Genomic DNA, 17,874 nt, shown 5'->3' on the forward strand with positions numbered 1-17,874 from the left:
GGCCCCACTATGATGTATGTTTCCTGTCATGGCAAGGATAACAGTGAGGTCAGCAGAGCAAGGACCCCCCCATCACCTCCCCCCCATTGCTGTGAGCAATATCAGTCCCGCCCCCTTCTTTCCGGCCACTGACTAAAAGGAAGGTGAGTGAGAGGGCAACAAGGGTAATAGAGCGGCGCAGCGAAGAGAGAGGTGTGTGACTCACAGAAGTTATCAAAACTGGATCTTCTGATAACAAAGGCAGAAGGATTAACACCTCCCAGAGCTGACACAATTAGTGTAAACCAGTGATTCTCAACGGGTGGGTCGCAGACCCGTTTTTAGTGGGTCGCGGTCTTTTGCATGGGAAAGTAAAAATTAGAAAGAAAAAAAAAATCATCCTGTGATTTTATTTTGAAGGGACGATGTAAACGATGGATATTTGGCTCTTATTAGTGAAGCCAGACGTAACTTAAAGCTGTATTCTTTTTAACGGCCGTCAGGGGGCCACTCTTAAAATGATATGTGCAGCGTTTTTATGAATAACTGTTGGATATCAATACATTTTTAAACATACATTATTGATATTTGTCTTTGGTTACCAGCAAATTGTTAGGATTCACTTTGAGCAACCGTTTTTGGTAGAAATTGTGAGATTGCATTCATTTAATCACAGCTTTCATGGTGGAAATCACCTGTGCAGGCATTTAAACAAAGCATATTTTCAGAATAGTGAAAGTACAGGACGATATTATCTGGGGGCAATGTCATGGTTGTAGTGAACCCCGCGGTTCGCTTCAGTGGTGTGAAGTTGATGGACCATTCATCACTTTAACACACAGCCAAGGTAGGCCGTTGCCCCAGAGCTCAAGAAAATTACAATGACTTTGAATGCGCTTGCCCCCCCAATGTAATCTCTGTTGGGGTGGCAGGGCGCTGACACAACCCACTTACCAAAGACAATCGGATTGGGAAAAGCATTACATTTCCCCACGCTGTCTCTGAGCCGAGTTGAGCTTGCCAGGCTCTTGCTGGTCATCTGCCGGGGGCCACTGAGAGCTCCTCCTCAGGGATATCAGTGGCATCTCAGGCCAGACAGGCGTGTGCTCTCTCCAGTAACTCCACCGCCCCCCTGCGGGCCCCGTTGCATGCTGGCCTTCACCGCGTACACCACCATCTGTGCTGCCTCCCGTCGGTAAGCTGGCGAGCGAGGCTGCCCTCCCCGGATTCAGGCATTTGGCCCGGGGGTTCGAGAAGGAGGAGGGTGTGCTTGTGGTGTGGCGAGGGATGCTCCCTGGTGTGTCAGAGAGCCACTCCATAACACTTTTCTCATGAGCGCTCCTCCGGAGGGCTGCTGGAACGTCTCGAAGCCATCTGGGGAGAAGTGGAGCGTGGCAGGGAGCAGCTGGACGCTTACAGCTGCTATTTAAGCCCTGGCAGCGCAGCTCCATATCAGTCAGTGAGAAAGAAACGCAGGCAGACCAGCAGAGCAGGACCTCACAGAGGAGAGCTCACGACACAGACCTCCTCACAGCTTGATCTACCAAATACTGCAGCTGATTCAAATAAGCATATTCTGTATAGTCTAATGTTGGAATTAGTAACATTTACAGCTACAATTCATGTCACACTGGGATGTGTCGATGAGCCAGGAACACGACGTCACAATGTCTAAAATCAAAGATGTCAAATGCACTTTGACAATAATGTCAAAGTGCATTTGCCTCCTTTGATGTATTCGTCAGTGAGAGCAGGGTCAAGTCAGATAAAATGAGGAAGGTCACATTACACATCAGGGATCTGCCTCTGTTTACATCAGTAGATTACAATGTGTCAAATTGAGTAAAGAAAGGGGGGACTTCCTACAAACACATGCACTGATAATGATACATAATTCCCTCATATCCAGAGTCAGGCCATGCTGTTGTTTTAGCCCTGTCAAGGCTGGCACTGTCGACTTCCACAGAGCTCTTCACAGAGTGATGGCTGAAGCACAGATAGCAGTAAGTAGCTCTCCGGCTCAGAGACACGGACAGAAGAGTGTGCAATAACACACACATCGACAAAAGAAAATAACTGGATCTCCAGCAAATGTCGATTGGCCACTGGAGACTCCATGGGAGGTTTTCCCACAAAGCTCTACGAGTCTGGATTCTTGTGTGGATCCCAGGGGGCTAAACTCCCTGGCATGTGAAGCTGCAGGGTTAAAAAAGCTGCTTGTCAGGGGAACATTAATTATAGTGTTAAAGGTAAAAGAAGTATTGACTCCCTCTTCAAGGCAACCTCCCAAACCGCCCCCCAGCCTGGGGTAAAGTGTTCTACAAGCTCAGGCCCAAGAGCTAACAGGAAAAAAAGCCCCACTAAGACCAATTAAGGCCTTCACTAGGAGACTGAAAGGAAGACAAATGGAGGCAGAAGGCCCGATTACAAGAAACCTTTGTACAGATGTAAAGCAATTAGAGCGGTCTCGGGGGCCAGACAGTGCGGTACCTGTGAGTCATGGATCCTACAGCCAGTCCAAAGTTGGAACAATCCCTCTTTTCTGTTTAGGGCCCTGGTAAGCCTCTGTATTAGTGTCATATATCAGCCGATAGGCCTGGTATTGGTTTCTCTAGTGCACGGGAAGAGGCAGTAGTCTGCCAAAGAGGACCACTCCACCCTCCATTATCCATCTGTTGGGAGAACAGGGGCTCTATTATCCATTCAGGCGGGGCCTTTTTCGATAAAACAAGGGCAGATAGGAAGTGTGAGGGCTCTTAGGTGTCTCCTTCCACCAGGGAGGTTTGTCGGAGAGGTCATTCTGATAAAAGCTGGGGTAATTATACAGCACAGCTCCACCGATTACCAGTCGCAGCACATTTAACCAGGATCGCACTGTGACCTCTACATCACAAAGGAGTGGCACCCAATCCTCTCCGATGTGGCTTCACCATTGGTAAAAAAAATCAATGCGGGGCAATCAATACGAATGAGGTGAGGTGTTGAATTCTTCATTGTTTGCCTAATGACAATTGTCATCCCCTTAATTAAATGCATCATCCAGTCTTTGCATATTTGTCACAGTCATCATTGCAGCGTGACTACATCCGTCAAAATAAGAATACAAAAATAAGAGCAGAAAGGGTCGGAATCGGTAGAGAGTAACAAATGATTGCTAATGGGAATTTATGTTCAGTGGTCCATCTACAATTAGCTAAAGCAAAGACCTTCCTCGTGACCCAAGATTATCAAATAATTCTGACAAATGGCGGCCTGCTCCATAATGGCCTTTTTTCATTCCTCCAAGACAGGGCTAGCTGCAGCCCTCATTATTTATGGGTGGTATTAAAAAGCAGGTATAGGACAATGAATGTGTTGCTGTCAGTGTGTGTAATGGGGCTAATAATGGTGTCCTGTGCAGCGCATAATGAACCCCACCCCCGTAGAAAAGCTATCTCCTCTTCTCCCCTAGTTTGACGAGCAGCACATGGTTCAGCATTCTCCTGCTCCTCAGTATGCTCCTCAGAGCTTGTGCATCTTTGGGAAATGACTTTTGCAGCTGCTCCACCTATTTGTCTGCAGATACTTAAAACCTTGCCCTCAAACTAAAGCAAATAGATGTCCTATCTGCTAAATGTAATTTGTAGAAGTGATTTAGAAGGAGTCGAAAGAGACTACTTTGTCTAATTGAACTACACAGTTATTTTAACCACATAAAAACTGCTTTTGGGAAACCTGGCTGTCATTAAGTACAAATCCCATAAATGCAACTCTGTGCTGCACTATGAAATATATGTGTGATTGCTTGGAAGTGCCAGTGCACTAAATCTGCACAGCAGTGCCTAGCTTGATTTGGGAGCTGAAGAAAACCATTTGACTTCACAGTTCAAGCTTGATGAAGTCCCTGGAGGCTGCTGGTTAAAGACTTCAGCAGATGGCCAAATACTTGGCGCAAGAAAAGAGCCGCTCTGAATATTTTTTGGCAAATCTACAGGCATATGGCAAAGGTTCGTGCCAAACACTCATTTCAGAAAAGAAAAATGAAAAAAAGATTCCAGCCTGTGGGAAAGCCGAAGCATATTAAGGGAGAAATGACAGGATGACAGAGAGATGTTAAAATGCCAGAAATATGATACGGTTATGTCTAAACACATCTAATTTACTTTGGGCCCAACCAGATCGTCTCAGTCTTTAACAATTACCATCATAATATGATGGACCAGAGGGGTTAAAAGGGGTTCTGCTTTAAATCAGAGTAGGTTCTACAACTCAGAGGGGGCGGGTGAGGGAGAACGTGCCCTCAGCAACTTCCCAATGCCCGATTGGCCAGTGCTTACATCCCTTTGTCTGCTGCCAAAAGATTAGGTGCAAGGACATTTTGTGGTGAGTAGATACACATTTAAGATCTGAGGAGATCACTTAAAGGATTTAATATCAAGACACAGACAGCAGAAGACTATAATCCCAGAGGCAGAAAATCAAATAAAAAGCTCATATCCTGTGTAACCCCGCCTAGAATAACAGTTAGGCATCAACTCTATGATCCTCAATTCAGTCTGCCTTTGAGTTTGTATAAATAAGAAAGTCCAGTGCGCTTTCAAAACACAGAAACATGGAGGAAAGATGGGAGAGCTGAAAGATCGAAGCTTGGTAACCAGTGGAAGACAGAGGATGATTGGCAGCGGAGGCAATGTTAGTGGGAGGAATATCTCTCTTAGGAGCTTGACAGGCAGAGAGAGAGCATCAATCATGCTGCTGCAGAAGGAGCTTCCAACAATGCCATCCTCAATCACTGGCTTTTGTTCTACTTGTGGTCCTACTCTATTGAGTTACTCAACACACGCGTGTTTGATCTGGGACAAAGCGTTGCAGCACTGTCACCGCAACACACACTTTTTCTTTGCTTCTTCATGAAAGGCCCCGAGCATGTCATTGCCAAATAATGAGTCGTATCAGAAATAGATAGACGTGCCTTCAAAACCTGTTACAAACACGCGATTGGTTGTAAGGGTGAATCATTGGGTTGTTGTATGCATTCAGGATAACGCATATGCATGATCTTATTGTCCTTACCTTTCATTAGTTAGTCTTCAATGTATGAAAGGAAGTCTACAGCAAGTGTATCTAAATATACAGTACAATACACATTGGACGAGACTAACAACTTTGACTTCCAAACGCAATAGCAGACAAATGCCTCCTTTTACTCATAAAATCTTGGAAAACCTCAGAAGCACCTGAGGAAAAGAAATGTGAACGAGACATGAAAGTGAGACCAAGGACGTTGCATCCCAAGCGTTAGATTGCTTTCACATCTGATGATTGGCCTCATCCATGCTAATTACAGGGAACGGAAAATAATTAAGAGAAACTATGTGTCAGCTAATGAGGATTTGGGGCTGTATCCATCTTATAACATCATTTATACTGCATACTGTGCCCACCGGCTACTTCCACCCCTAAAAAAAAAGATTCTGAAACTCTGAGAGCCACAGACATCTTACATTTGCAAACCAAGCAGATGAAACCACAGTTATTGCGACTGTCACAAACTAGCAGTGATAGCAGGGGCAAGAATAAACAGTGGACACATTTATTAGGATGACCAGCCAGAGTAAGAGCGTTCAATCTAAAACAACGTTTTGCTTCCTCTGTGCCCTTGAGGATGTGCATACTAGTGGGTGTGAAATGAATAAGCAGCTCAAGCAGGATGGACAAATCTCTGCAATTGATCTGGTCCTTTTCGTCAGGTCTGCTCCTACCTGACGAAGCCTACAGGTGGGATGGGGAAGTAGTGAAGGGCGGGACCCCTGACTCTAAACTGCTGTGCCCTTCCATCTGGTTCCATGTGGCCTTTTTTCATACAGGACATGGCTTATGGGAGCTGCTCAGCGACATTCAAGACAGCGAATCAGGGACCTCTTCCAGAAACTGCTGCTAGACTGGCAAGACTTTTCTGATGACTGTATTCACTGTAGGACCAACTCCCAACACTGAGGATGAACATCACATTGTCCGGGTGACAGCGTGATGTTTAGTGGTAATGACTAAATGAACCACGAGTGTCTAAGCATGTGAGGTGTTATAAAGCTAGCTTATTAGTGATGCTAATATAAAGCTACAGCTTGACAAATTCCCTCTTCCAGATTAATCCCCATCAAAAACCATGAATCTGAAAGCAAGCGTGCTGTTCCTCTTCACACATAGCCAGTCCTTGATGTTTTCATCTCAGCCAGCTGCAGGTCTAACTCCCAGGTATTTAAGTATTTACCGCCTCAACACTGTTTGGGTGGCAAACACGACTCAGCGAATTCCTTTTGCATTCTGAATAAATGAAAGGGGACGGTTGATGTCAATCACTAGGATAGCAGGGGTGAGCTTTGACAGCAGTACAGTGGGCCACAGGAGCTTGTTGGAACACTGTACAAGCAGACTGACTCAGATGAACACCTAGCTCAGCCCTGCCTGGCTTCACAGGGGAGCTCAGGCTTATAATCAGCCACGCACGCCGCAATCAGCGCCCAATGACAATACTTCTCCGATTACTTGTTTTCCTAACCTCTGCGAGACCTCAGGCAGAGGTCCACTTACCCTGTCAGAACCAGGCCACCGCTGAAATCAAAACTGAAATCATTCCATTCCTCTGCAGCGCTGCTGATTAAATGCGCAGAGTGTAGAGTGCAATTTGCTAAATTACAAGTATTTTGCACATGTAAATATAGTTTAATTACAGCAATTAAAGAAGATTATGGGAGATTGGCAGATGGGGAATGTAATGTTGTTTTAATTAGGGTTTGAATGCACTGTAACACAAACAGAATGTTAACCCCCTCAGAACAGAATGGGCTGTTAGGCGCTGACAAATTGTATCCTGATGCAGCTTTCTCAAAGCCTGTAATCACCTGCAGCCACGGCGTGTGCGTAGTAGAGAGAGAGAGGGTGGGAAAAACAGACAGAAAATCGTGGCAAGGAGATGGAAAAAGTGAGGAGCATGGAAGTGCGTGTCGTGGGGAGATAACCAGAATCAGATGTCATGTTCCCTGACCATGATGTTCTCGGACTGCTGAATTAGGGTGACAAGTGAAAATATTTTGACAACAGTTGATATAGGATTATAGGCAATTAAATAGGATTTGGACACTGAGATTAATCACAGATTATAAACAGCTCATGTGCTTGGATAACAACCGTATGACTAACGAAAGGTTTCTGAGCAACTTCCAAGCTCAGACAAGAAGAACTGAGCCGACACGAATAAAAGGATACTAGGATCAAAAAGCTTTTCTGAAACGACTGTAGATTACAAAGGTGGGCCGACGTAATGCTGTTTAAAGTAAACCTTACATTTACCTTTGACAATAAGAACCGCAGGGACTTACAGAGAGAAAACACGCGTTCCACTCAACCACCACACACATCAGGTGACTATGAATGTTTGTGTATCTGCCTCAGAGGGATTTTGGGGTCATGTACCCTGGATGGAGAAAAATCCCCTCTTAGGATCTATATAGCTGAAGCAACGTTTAATACATTCCAGTCAATAGCCTATTAGAAATTCTAATTGAAAGTTAAATGCCCTTACTTTAGGGCTTGCAATAAAGATTGCCTTTGGAAAGCCATTTAAGGGCTTAATCTCTTTATCATGCAGTATTTGGAAACCCAACTTTTTTTCTTGTCACGCAGATCAATTGCATTCATTTACAAAACGGGGGGGAAAATGTCACCCTTCATCCGTTAAATCTCGACTGCGTGAAGGAGGCACATTAAAAAGAGGCGCCGCTGCTTCCACCCACATCAATACAAAAAGGTGTCATGGGAGACTTGACCTACAAATTTTAATTACTGCATGAAATATTCAACCTTTGAGATGATTTGCAACATCCAGTAAGCAAGCAAGGCCTGTCTATGTCAGTTTACCCTTTCAGTGCCATTGTAACAATTCAATGGACAAGTCAAGATGCAAACAAGGACAAAACAGTGTGAGATCTGCATCTACAACATCTGCTAAATGATGTTGCAAAGCGCTGTTAATAATAAAGATGACGAAAGTTTGCAAAGAAAACAGGGAGGTACTTCTCATAGCCTCCTGCAGCTGAACTGTACATATTCCAGCTCTTTTTACATAGATCATGCACAAAATTTAATTTGATTTTATATTTAACTATGAAAAATGAAACTGCTCTTCCCATCAACATAGATATGTTAGAAAGTCATCCAATGTTAGTGACAATTACTATGTATAATGAGAGCAAACTCACAATAATCTTTTGGCAGGTTCGTCTGACCTTGTGGAAGTCATACGGTCACACTGTTCCCAAAAATCCATTAGAAACCACTCAGACGAGCTGCTGCACTGACAAACATGAGCCATCACTTCAAATGAGACACTGCTATGGTAATTCCCCCTACTGTGAGGTTGCAACAAACCTAATAGTTACATTTCTAATGGGGACCATTTTTCTTTTTCCAGTTAGCTCAACTTTCCTCTCAGGAACAGTTAGCTGTAGATGTAAAATTATCTCTTGACTGAGGAATGTGGAAACATGAAGTCATGTCTGGAAACAATATAATACCCTTATGGATCATAGTTACTACTTTGGCAATATCAAAGACACCGTTTGGAATGCACTGTTTGTTTATTTATATATATTATATATATAAAATTGTGTATTGTTATACACACGTTTTACTGTTATTTTGTTTATATAAATGTCATTGTAGCAGAAAAATTTCCTCTTGTAGGATTACTAAAGTAACTATCCATCTATTTAAAGGAAAGCTGAGGAAAGCTGCATTACAGCACACACATTACTCGACTATATCGCCACTATACAAATAGTGATTTGCTGCTATTTGAATACTCTGAAGAGTGTATAAGATTGCATTAAGATTTGTTTGTTTCTCGTGACTTTTTCCTATCAGTTCCAATGGGAAATTGCACTTTTTGCAGTTGTATGGATTTGATTTTGGCCTACCCGTCTTCAATGCCAAAATTAGAACTATCTACTCAAACTATAGTCTACTGCCCTTGCTGCAGACAGCTCATGTGAACACAGAGGCTTGTGACTGGATCTGTGATCAGTGGCTTGTTTTAGTTTGATGAAAACCAGTGCGTTGCTTTAAGTGTTTGGCACGTCCATGCTGCACTGAAATGCAATACACGGTTTATTTTTCTGCGATCCAATTTTAATGTGTCATAGGTAAGTGTTTTGTATTTCACCGGTTTGATTTAGGCCTTTAAAATCTTCCATAGAGTGCCGGGTGTTATTTAAGCCTTGCGCTCCTAACATTGTTCCACAGTATACTGCCTTACAATGACTCCATGTCCATTTCATTTCAGACATAAGGGCTTTGAACAGTTCACTGCACCTCCATTGTGTGACTCTTGTTCTGCATGGGGCATCGGGGACAGTTCCATGGTTAGCCAGTAATAATGAATCAAAAGCCGGAGAGAGGGAAAAGCCTCTGTGGACATGATCTACATTTCATGTGGGTGAGGACGCTGTATCCATGTCAAGATGCTTGAACGCACTGAGACCCTGCTCAATAAATGTTACTGACCGTCTCATTGTTGGATATGAGGAGTCTGATGTTAAACTATACCCTGATGCTGACAATTGATTTACTGCAGGGAGGACAAATGTTTGTATGATGAGCCTGAAGTTGCATAGAAATGGTTGCATCTGCAAAAAGCTTGTGTGGTCTCAGCCGTTTGGCAAACCAACGTTTTAGAATACAAACATGTTTTGTTTCACAGGATGGTCTTCAGAAATGAACGTGAATGTTTTTTTATGGTTATGATTACAACATCACCACCACCGAGAAGATGAGTCAATGCCAACGACTCATTGAGCCACTGCCTTTTTAAACAACAATTTAAATGTTCAAGAAGGAAGTATTTGAGAAAACAATACCCATCTCATGAGTACATCTGGGTAATCGAGGGCTGTGGGACATTTGTCAGCCCTGTTAGGGATTGTGTTTTCCCGTAGACTGTAACTGGCTAAGGCAACAGTCACATTTAGCTCCCTTGTGGAGTCGGTCCAGTCGATCAGTACCGCTGAATAACGCAAACCGTATGTGGAAATGAGACACATTTGCAGGCACTAACGGGGAACATAACGCAACATTCTGTTCTCCTCCTGCTCCTCCTCCTCTTGTGCTTTCAGTAATGCCCCAGTCATCTGTGAGGAGCTACCACCAGGGTGCCCCAGAAAGGTTTCAACTCTCCTTCTTCTGGGAGGATGATGTGACAATGACGGACAGATCACAGGCCAGGACAAAAGAGCCATTCACGTGTCAGTGGGTTAAGGAAACTTTAACATCCAAAGTCTTTAAATTGTCACATAAGTCGACGGCTTTTATACAAATTGAACAAAATGGACCCTTTCAGGAGCCCCAGCAAAGTAGCATGTCAGCTCTGGGCACAAAGGGGGGGCCCTACTAGAGAGAGCCTGAATGGCTGCATTATCCTCTCCATCACTAGCCAGTCCAAAGGGCCATTTCACATCTCCCGCCACCTGCTATTAGCTTTCTTACAGTTCTCACGGGAGGCTGCTGATGGATTCCATTGCTTTAACAAAAAACTAAACAGGCGTGGTAATGCTGATTGAAGACAAAAAAAAACGTCACCCTCCCCAACCTCTGCTTTGCTTTCTCCTGATCGACAACCGTTACTGCAATTTGCCTTGAGAGGACTGCAAGAGCCCAAAGCATGCCGTCACTGGGGGATGAATCAGATTTTCCTTTCAAATTAAGCTTTTTGCTACCGCTGCAATGTTGATTCCTTGAGTATTCACCACACACCAAGAATGAGGGATTGTGTGAGAATGACCTGCATGCATGTAGAAAATAGGAGCCGGAAAAGAGCAAAAAATACCCCAAAATATCATTGGCATTAAATCATTTCAACATCACTAGCTGTTTAAAAGCAAGATGATTTTTATACAAATGCATTAAAGCTTTACAGTGGATCTTGCCCCTATTATGCACTATAGTTACTGACCCTAATGTATCCTTGAGTCAAGCTGCTGCCTCCATAACTGTTGATACTTATAGACTTTCCATTATGCATGTTGTAGAATGTAAAAATGATATAAATTAAGTTAGTTAGTTCATGCTGTACTAATGTCATGTTTTAGTCCACTCTTGGAGGTTAGAATTCCTCTTTTGGAAGTTTCCAACTTCCAACCTCTAAATGCTCTAGGTCACACCAAAATGGAAAAAAAAACAAGGCTTAACCGAATAACATGGTGGCATCAGTCAAGGTTTTTACTACTTCAGCAGTACTTAAAATGATATTTTGTTAAAATATGCAATAACATGTTTGTTCTAAGAAGATTGAGTGTTGAATTGTACAGCTTTGACTGAGCAGCAGTGACTTGTTGCTGAACCAACACAAACCTTTCATTGATCTCATTTGGCACTTTTCTTTGACCAAAGAGATGTGAAAGCCATATGTTCTTTTTATTGTTTTTATTAAATATTGTTTTTATATGGATATCAAGTGAAAATATCATGAGCCAAGCGTTAAGTCTAAACTGGTCTTTGAGCTTGTGGGTTAGTTCTATGATGTCTCAAGTTATTCTTCTCTTATCTGAATGTTCTTCTTGGTCTTAATGAGGGCCCTTTCAAGGCTTTTTTAATGTGATTATGATGCAATATGTAGGATGGTGGACCTTTCTTCCTCCTGCAGGCCTCCCATCAGACAGCAGCTAATTGAATCCCCAGCTAAATTAAAAAAAATTAGTCATGTGTGTAATGGAAATGATTTATCATGTCCACTTAACCAAAACGGATTTTGAAAACATTAAGCATCTCTGGTTGACTCGAGCCGCTTTTAGGCACTTACTTCTACTCTCCCCAGAAAACATACACATTGAAAAGGGATGAGGGTGGGTGGAGGCCATTATGAGAACGGCATGGATGGAAACAGGTTGGAGTTACAGGATTAGTCAAAAGAGAAAAGTATGGACATTTGGGAGGAAAAAAACAAAAACATCCGTTTCACTGGAAAATGAGAAGGGAAAAAAGCCCTCTTCCATTGCACATTTTAGGCTGTCAGTGCATCATTTATTTCAAAATAAAGATGCATTGTCAGATGTTTATGTAATACCAATGCTATATTGCCCAATTGTGACAGGCATCACCTTTGGTCTGACACTAACAAAGCTCCCCAGCTCTGACAACAGTTAATAACATCCCTTTTGTAATCAAGCACTTGCAAATGACAAGGTACGAGTCAAAATTGAGAATATGTACCACTTTAAAAAACATAATATGCCTCATGGCTGGGGCAAAACAATTATGGCTGTCATGGCCCATATTCAGCTCTCAGAATTCTTGAGAAGTTCCACATTGATGGCTAGCATGTCAAAATGAATCCCCCGCACGGCCGTCTCCTGGCCTGGTCGGCCCGGGAGGCCGGCTGTTCGTACGGATCAGCCTCACCGTGACAGCGTAGCTCAGAGATGAACAGAGGATGAAAGGGGGAGTCCTTATCTGGCAAAAATCACTGTGGCCGCCAGGGCCATGGGACCTACTTTCAACTTCAAGATCAAGGTCCAGCCACGGGCCCTGCACACAGAGGCTTCTCTTGAGGTGTGGCGCTGAGGAGCGGTGAGATTTCCTCCACCTGATATATGAAAAATAAACTCATTCCTGAACTGGCATTGGCCTTCCTCAGGGTAAAATGAGATCTGAAGTTGATCATATCAGGCTATTTACATGTTCACTAAGATGCACAGAAGGATATCTATTTATATATATTTATACCCACTGATATATATTTCTTCCACTCACCTCTCTATTGTAAGTTATTATCCTTTCTAATAACTATGCATGTGTATTAACTATGTGTGAGGGATGCGGGAAATAACAGACTTTATCCAGGGAAAATGGCAGCACAGTAGACAAAGTTATTCAATAACGCTGAAGAATCTGAGGGCTGAAGCCATTAAGCTTAAATCCAGCTCAATTCCCATTCGCATACAAGATAAAAAGAATCATGCGGATGACAAATCTCTCCTCTCCGGTCCTTGTCTGTCGTTATAAATTAGGCTGACACCCAGGCCACAAGGGGAGGCCAAGTTGATGTGAACCACGTGCAGTGCCACTTTCTGGGAGCGAGCACCGGAAAAAAAGCATGACGCAAAGACTCGCGTCTCAATTTTCACCTCAAACGTAAGTAAGTACAAAAATAAAAGATCCAAAGAGTAATTGCTTGTGAGACATCCGAAACTGACACTGTGCCGTAGGTTTAGGAATTGGACAAATATACTGCGGATTGAGTACATTGTTGTGCTGGTTGTAAAATGTTAACATATTGGCCGGCCCTACAGTGTTGCCCCACCAGACTTGACTCCTCTCCATAGAAGAAAACTCTTCAGGAGCATGAAATGTGTGCCTGTCAAAATTGTAAGTCATCTTTGTGAATTATGTGCGCTGTGTCGGCCCACATATGCGTGGGCTCATGCTGGGTGGATTTTGTAGCCGGGCTACATTAGAGCAACAATGACACAAACAGACAGCTGTACTCTCCAGGGAGTCTGCAAATCAGGCTGTGCAGGACTGCCTCTGTCCTTCAACAGGCAATTAACACTGAGTCCATTATAGCTCCCAGGGGAGCTACTGGCCAGGGAGCCCGGGAAAGGCATCATCTGAAAGGTCAGCGCCCGGAGGGAAAGCAGGAGGGGCAGAGTGTGATGGAGGCTCAAGGATGGAAGCGGGGAAGACAGGGAGGAGGGTGTGAGCTGCCTCGGACCAAATGGAGTGTGAAGCAGGAGCTATTTGTCACCTGCGAGCTATTCACTGGGGGAGGCTGCAGTATTTTCCACTGGACAGAGGTATGCGTCAGCAGCAAGGGGCATAAATTAAGAAAACCACCAAGGCCTCTGGTCTAATCGTAGCCTCTCCGAGCATCTCGGGACCCAGTAGATCCACTCCAAGTTCTACAATCAGATCAGCAATGTTTTCCCCGAGGTCAGATCCGTCACAACTCATAAATGTTTCAAGGCCCCTTCCTCTTGTTTCTTTTGGTCCCAGTGTAAACTGAGGAGGATTTCTTCCCACTATGCAATGCAATACCTGCTTCCTCTATGGGGAGTTTACATTCAGCATGTGTTCAAGTCCCTTACCATTTGTATTTTCCCACCGCGTCTCCAGCAGCGCCGCAGGTTTTAATAAAGCAAAAGAAATTCAATAGAATGGATTTGTATGATCAAGAGAATCCCAAGTCCTCCTCACCAACTAAAAGGGAAGATAGGACTTCTAGATAACTAGAATAGACACAGTTTTATCAATGACAGGACACAGTGATTACACTCTTGGCATTTTTAGAAAAGAGTGAAAGAGAAATGCAGAGCCGCGCATAAAGACCTGGATGGGCTACAACGAGGAGCTTAACTACTTCAGCATCAGGGCACCGAGGAAAATCCATTCTTGGCAGCGCCGATTGCCACTGCTAAGCCTGCATTTTGAAATGTGAATCTGCACTTAGTCTTTGGAAACTCCCCCAAGGTGATCATTAAGCAGGTCATTAAATCAAAAGTTGTGAGACTCGGAAAAGAAAGAGATGAAGTGACTAGATGAGAAAAATAAAATGGGGTAGAATTTGATAGGACATGGTGATTACAATAATTCACCTTTCCCAATGTGCACTAGGAAGGAATTTGAAATGAGGCTGGGGGGGTCGCAACAAAATGAGAAGGAGGGATAAAGATGCTGTAGAGATCTCAACGCTCATTGGCCAAGACTCGACACATCAAAGATATTTTAGTACGAATATTACATCACCTTTTCCCCTCGTCTCGCTACAATCTCAGAAACGCTGAATGGCCAGTTGACCCGTCCCCAACCCCCAAAAACACTTGATTACACGTGGATGACCTGTTTTGATTTCAAAACAGCAAATTTTGCAGAAAAGAGACAAACTTGCAGCTATGATACATATTGAGTACATTGAGCATCATCTTTATTAGATCTCAAAGACATTTGTCTGCAGATTCGTTGTCAGGCAACATTGATCAACTAATGCTGGAACGTACTGCAACATCATCCAGCAAGCCAGAACTGATACATGCATGCTCACATAAATGGGAGATTTTCAATTACTACCAAAACGTCACTAGTTGCATAAAGGGATATATTACCTGGTCACCTTTAATGTTCATGTCCAATCCGGGCTGATGGTAAATGTAATCCATTGAAGTGATATATTCCACTGTACAGATCCAGAAAGCTGTGGTTGCAGATTCCAAATGGGTCGTTTTTACCACATCCAGTACTGCATCAAGACCTTAAACCTTAATCATTATTCTGAATAAAAAAAAGCAAATGCATAATTTTATAATCCACTAGTGTAAAGAGATTTTTTTAATGCACTTGAGCGATTGTTTATGCACTTATTAGGCTCAAACACAAGATGCTATGAGATCAAAAGCTATACGGTTAATAACTGTTTTAACACGCCTGTCTTTGTCTTCAACACCTGGGCAAGACCTTTGATGAATTCATCCATCCTGGTTGTATAAATAGAGTATGAATCCGAATCAAAATGACTCAAATGCAGAGAAATACAAAACTACAAATACAATAAATATTAACTGTATTTACATTTACCTTTTGTTTGCTTCTACTATACTTTCATGTCTCTGAAATGCGTGTGACTTTGCCACCTTTCTTTCTCGGTTGTTTCCAGTAGTCTCAAAGAGGAGCCGCGTGTTACCTGCTGCCTATGGCACAACCTCACGAGACTTTTCATACCATCCGTTAGTTTGTGGCCCAGCGCCCTAAAACACAAGGAAGGCCTTGCCACCTTCTACCTGCTCCCTGTTGTCCCCGACATCCTTCCACCTCAACATATTCATAGGCACATATCATACACACGTATACAAAGACAATTGTTGTACTTCCCAGTCTATCAACTTTCGAAGCATTGTGTCCTTCACCACTAATGGCTGACACATCTACCAAAAACCTAACGGAGCTTGACTGAACTGGAGGGAAGCCTTTGCTTCCAAAGCCACTACTCCGCCTCCTGCTGACTTGGTCATTGAGTCGGAGACAGGGCACAATATGGTGTGAAGCTCTTAGGCAAATGTTACCTATCTCTCTCAATTTTGACCAGAATGCACCTTCAGAAACCTAACGGTTGGCCTGGGGCTGTTAAGCAGTATGTTCACAGCGCACGTTTACTTGTAAATCAAAGTGACAATCCAGCATTTAGCGCACTCGTTTCTGACCACCATTTGACCCTGGGAAGGAGACTATTTGCTGACCGCAAGTCCATCTGAATGAATCCATTTATTGTCGTGTTAGGCCCTAGAAGGAATTTAGGTAATAAAACAAATGTTGCCAGCTGGATGTTTATCACCCCAGTCCACCCAATACATTCCATGGAGGAAGAACAATCAAGCTTGGGGGCCCATTTTTACGGACATGCAATATCTTTAATCTTTCTTTAAGCTAGTCAACAGCAACTTATTTCCTGATCAATCATCGCAGGCTATGAGCTGGAGAGTTGAGCCATTGATATGAAAACCCACAGGGGAGAGAGAGACAGTGATCGCTACTCAAGCGCTAATTTGGAACAGGTGTGAAAGCGGACCAAGTGGCTGCTGGGAGGCAGCAAAGATCATTGCGGCACATCGACAAGAGAGAAGGCAAACAGAGTGACGAGCATCAAGGGCCTCATTAGCTACATTGCCATTAGAAAGGACCGAAAAAACGTACATATTGGGGGAAGGGCTGAGAGCTGTTGTTGGATGAGTCAAGCGTCTTTATGCCTTTTACATGCTGCCTCGCTTCCTAATAACACTAGCAGACACAGGTGCATTGATTATATGTACGCATGAGGAGAAAGGGAGCGTGGGATCAATGGAGCAGATCAATGGCGTCAATGAATAAATGGACAAACAAATGAGTGTGTGGGTTTGTAAATCAGAACATAACAGCCAAGACAAATCTGATACAAGCAAAGGGAATGAAAAGGCAAAGATTGAAGTGGCGAGAAGGAGCTTACCAATGAAAATTAACATTATTATTAGTTTGTGATTAAAAACAGGGGTAGGGGCAGGTAAACAGCATCGACATTGCTATAGAACTACTCCTATTTACAGTATGACTTGTGAATATTTTAAACTATTACATTTATGCATAACACTGTGAGCTACACAGTGATTCATTAAATTAGTAGTTATTCCCCTAAATGTTAAATGCACTTGGTTTTGTGTTAAATGTTTTTGGCTTTATTTGATTCATGCTGGTACTTTTATATTATTATAAGATTATATCTTAGTTGTCGGTAAATTCTAGTGATGTGTGTGTGGTGACAGTGGCGCAGGGTTGGTGGACATTCAATTCAGAGGAATGACTTTTCCACTTTCCAAATGGAGCAGATTATTTTAGCATGTATTCAAATGTAGCATGTATGTGAGCTAAACGTGAGTGAACTCGGTTCTATGATAGTATAAAAAAAGGACAAGAAAACAGGTTTCAAGGTTAGCAACGCATCATTTGTGTTTTTTGTGTAACTTTTTACACACATTACACATTTTCAGCCCCTTTTGAGATGAAAAGTGTGCAAATGAGTAATTCCCAGAATGTGTAGTATTCTGGCTCAGGAGGATGTTGATGTTGGAGAACGTTTGATACAAAATAGGATCCAGGTTCTCTGCTTGAACTACACAACGTACAGACACACTTCTTTCTCCACCCATGCACTACAGACGGAACTGGTGTCTGTTATTAATGTCATGGGGTTTGCAGTGGCTCAATGTTGGGCTGGAGCATTGCGCTATATGTGACAAGCTGCTAATCCACCTAGTTGGCCAGGAGAGCGACATCCCCGTCAAAAAAGCAACAAGATGAGCCCTGAATGCGGAGCGGGTTACGCTGCTGCCACCGTCTGCTGGAGGG

At 43.2% G+C, this 17,874-nt stretch overlaps 1 protein-coding gene across 5 annotated transcripts in view; it reads right to left on the reverse strand.

The window, feature by feature from the left end:
* The window catches only part of auts2a (activator of transcription and developmental regulator AUTS2 a), a 245,975-nt gene that overhangs the window by 95,104 nt on the left and 132,997 nt on the right, over nucleotides 1-17,874 (reverse strand). The window lies entirely within an intron of this gene.

This window comes from Pungitius pungitius, chromosome 16, assembly GCF_949316345.1.
Source record: "Pungitius pungitius chromosome 16, fPunPun2.1, whole genome shotgun sequence".
Taxonomy (NCBI): Eukaryota; Metazoa; Chordata; class Actinopteri; order Perciformes; family Gasterosteidae; genus Pungitius; species Pungitius pungitius.